This window comes from Colobus angolensis, unplaced genomic scaffold, assembly GCF_000951035.1.
Source record: "Colobus angolensis palliatus isolate OR3802 unplaced genomic scaffold, Cang.pa_1.0 Scaffold210, whole genome shotgun sequence".
NCBI lineage: Eukaryota > Metazoa > Chordata > Mammalia > Primates > Cercopithecidae > Colobus > Colobus angolensis.
Window position 1 is genome coordinate 3,778,083 of NW_012115267.1, and position 4,025 is coordinate 3,782,107.

Consider the following 4,025-nt stretch of genomic DNA (forward strand, 5'->3'; position numbering starts at 1 on the left):
GGCGGATCACGAGGTCAGGAGATCGAGACCATCCTGGCGAACACGGTGAAACCCCATCTCTACTAAAAATACAACACATTAGCCGGGCGTGGTGGCGGGTGCCTGTAGTCCCAGCTACTTGGGAGGCTGAGGCAGGAGAATCGTTTGAACCTGGGAGGCGGAAGTTGCAGACAGCCGAGATCCCGCCACTGCACTCCAACCTGGGCAACAGAGCGAGACTCCGTCTGAAAAAACAAACAAAAAAAAAATGGAAAAAACAACAATTGTCCGTATCAAAGACATGGGGGTGCTGATGGAGGGGGGTGGGGGGCCAGCTCCGGCTCTCCTGTCAGCCCCCACCGCTCCCTGGCCTTCTCTGTGCCTGCGTCTGTACAGCCAGTGTCTCCCAGTCAGGCCACCTCCTCGTGGCCCTCTGGTCCTCAGGGTGGCTATCTGGCTACCCCATCAGCTGGACAAAGCATTTGTCAGCTCTAATGGATGTAAAACTCCCCGCCCTGACATGTTTTATGCATCCCCAGGGCTTTGATCTCCTTGTCTGCGTACATAAATGAGAGGATTACCGAGACATCCAGAACACGGCACCAAAAATGTCTTTCACGGAGGCGCTTTTGCCTCCAGGAGATAAGGTAACAAGCTGCCACCCCCGGGGCCATTACGGCCTGTGCTTTGTGGGGGGACTTCACTCAGGGAGAAATGTTTTCGGGAGGCTGGCCTAGAAGGATCTCCCTGTCATTATTTCCCGATATTGTTTATATCTGGGTGATGTGGATAAAGAAACCGGCCACTTCTGGCACCGTCTCACCTCCCTGAAGATTACAAGCGACTGTAGCTGACATTTGCCAAGGTTTCTTTGAGTGACGTGGAGGCAGCACATGGTTACTGTCAGGGATTTCTGGGGGTGGGGGCTGGGGCAGGACACTGGGGCGGGGACTAGTATTTTTAGGACACTCAGAGTCCTCTACTGGATTTAGGCCAGCTGTGCAGACCATTGCAGAGTGGCAATGTCATTCCTTTCGTGCTCCGTCTCCTGAGGGAGACAGGAAGGACAAAAGAGAGACGCGGGGCTCCTGCCCTGACCAGTCCTCTGCCCCTGGAGGTGGAAGGCCGGTGTTGGAGATGGGGGTTCTTTGATGCACACCCAGAGTTTCAAGATGGCAGCCCAGATTGGGAACCATCTGCAAGGCGAGATGGGGTCCCACGAGTCACTCGGCTAAGCAGATTACAGCTCTGATCCCAGTTCTCTGTCCCCCACTTGTTCAATAAAGCCGTATGTACTAACATCGTTACCATATGTGCTGCTAGGGACAGGAGATGCCATGTCAAAGAAGGCATGTTCTGGTTGGGCACAGTGGCTCACGCCTGTAATCCCAGCACTTTGGGAGGCCAAGGTGGGTGGATCACCTGAGGTAAGGAGATTGAGACCAGCATGGCCAACACGGTGAAACCTCGTCTCTACTAAGAATACAAAAAATTACCCAGGCGTGGTGACATGCGCCTGTAATTCCAGCTACTCAGGAGGCTGAGGCAAGAGAATCGCTTGAACCCAGGGGTCGGAGGTTGCAGTGAGCTGAGATCACACCATTGCTCTCCAGCTCAGTCAACAAGAGCAAAACTCCATAATGAAAAAAACAAGGCACATTCCTTCCCTCCACGAGCTCAAGAACTTGGCATCATTTTCCTCTTAGTAAAATAGCTTTGTAGGCTCTATGGGCTGGAAGAGAACCTGGAAGTCTGTCCAACCCAACCCCATCTAATGATTTAGGACTTTCTACAGTATCACTAACAAATAATCATCTGCCTCAGCTTGAATACTTCTCATGATGGGCTCCTCACTACCATAAATCTCTGGCACTGCGGTTCCTGCAGATCTCTTTCTGTGTTGAACTCACACTTGTCTGCTGGCATTGGCTCAGAGCAGAGCAAGTATGACCAGCCTCTACAGATCTCATGTGGAGTAGCCGCTAACCCAGGGGCAGGTCATTCGCCACAGCGTCAAATGCTGAAGTAAAGTTAGGTAACGTCTAAGCCGCAGCCCTCACTTTACCCCAAGCCACCACGAACCCATGCAGGGCCTGTGACTGCATTAGAAAAACGTGTCTTTCAGGCCGGGCGCGGTGGCTCACGCCTGTAATCCCAGCACTTTGGGAGGCCGAGACGGGCGGATCACGAGGTCAGGAGATCGAGACCATCCTGGCTAACACGGTGAAACCCCGTCTCTACTAAAAAATACAAAAAACTAGCCGGGCGAGGTGGCGGGCGCCTGTAGTCCCAGCTACTCCGGAGGCTGAGCCAGGAGAATGGCGGGAACCCGAGAGCTGAGATCCGGCCACTGCACTCCAGCCCGGGCGACAGAGCAAGATTCCGTCTCAAAAAAAAAAAAAATGTGGAAACAGCCCGTGTGGTCATAGACCCATAAATGGGTAAGCAAAATGTGGCCTATCCATGCAATGAAATAGTCCTCAGCTTTAGAGAGGAATAAAATTCCACACGTGCTGCAACGCAGGGTGAACCTCGAGGACATCATGCTAAGTGAAATAAGCCAGCCACAAAACGACAAATGCTGTATGATTCCACTTATAGGAGGTCCCTAGAGGGGTCAAATTCATAGAGACGGAAGTAGAATGGGGGATGCCGGGGCTGGGAGAAAAGGGAATGGGTAGTGTTTCATGGGTACAGAATTTCAGTTAGAGAAAAGGAAAAGTTCTGGAAATGGACGGTGGTGATGGTTGCACAACAATGTGAGGTAATGCCCCTGAACTCTATTACTTGCTTCATGCCCCTGAACTGTATATTACTTAATACCATGGAACTGTAGCTAAACAAGGTCGAAATGATAAATTCCATGTTATTTTTATTTTACCATAATAATTTTTCAAAAAACATAGGTAGAGATTGGAGATTGGCAGGAACAGCATTCCAGGAGGTGGGAACAGCAGTGTGAAGGCATGGGGTATCCCATTCAATACCGAAGCAGAGTTTGGTCTTCCTGTGATCGCTCACCTGGGGAAAGTCACCCAGTAGCTCTGCGTCTCATGGGTAAAATGTGGAATGTGAATCCCGGCCCAGTCCCTCTCTAAAGGGTCAACAAGGAGCAAACAGTGGATGTCAGAGCACTTTGTGAACCACACAAGTGTGAAGCAGCCGCAATGGCCTTGCCAGCAGCTGTGGTGAAGAAAGCATTTGGGCCGCAGACTCCAGCAGACCCAGGTGCAAATCCCTGCTTCTCCACATACTGACTGTGTGGCCTTGGACAGGTCACTTCACTCCTGGGAGTTTCAGTTCCTCTCGGCTGTGAAATGGGTGTCAGCATGACTGTCCTTGGGAAACGCAGCCGTCAGGGTCCAACCAGGAAGAGCTATCTATTCCGAGGTTAAGGCAGTGGGGCTGTAAATGGAGGAACAGCTTACCCAGGCGACAGAAGGGCTGAGACGCCAAGCAAAGGGCAGGGGGTGGCCTTGGAGATGCGCAGGGGCAGAAGGACACCAGCCTGGGGGCAGAGGAGATGAGAAGAGCCCCAGTCACTGGAGTCCAGGGACCAGAAAGTTGCAGAGTAAGTGGGGACCTGTGTGGGCCTGTCCTGAGGGAGCAAAGGCATTGATCTGAAAGCAAACAGGACTGAACCCAGGACTGAAATCCAGGCCACTCTCTCTCTCCTCAACACCCATCCATACCCTTCTACGGCCACTTAATCCTCACACAGCTTTGCCTGACATGCACAAGTTTGCAGCACAGACCAAACCCAGCCACAGCATCAGGGTGCAGGAACCCTCCAGTGTCCCACAGGGCAGCTCCCGGGCCAGGCTGGTGACAGGAGAGGAGCGTGAAGGGGCACATTGTGTCTGGGAGAAGTCATAGTGGGGCTGGAATCCTCCAGGTTCCTTGGCTCTGCACTGGTCTGCACCTGGGAGGCCCAGCCCTGGCTCAAGGACCACAAAGGTGAAATCAGGTGAGTCGGGTCGAGCTCCTGGGCCAGGTGGGGGCTGGTGAAATCAGGTGAGTTGGATCCAGCTCCTGGGCCAGGTGGG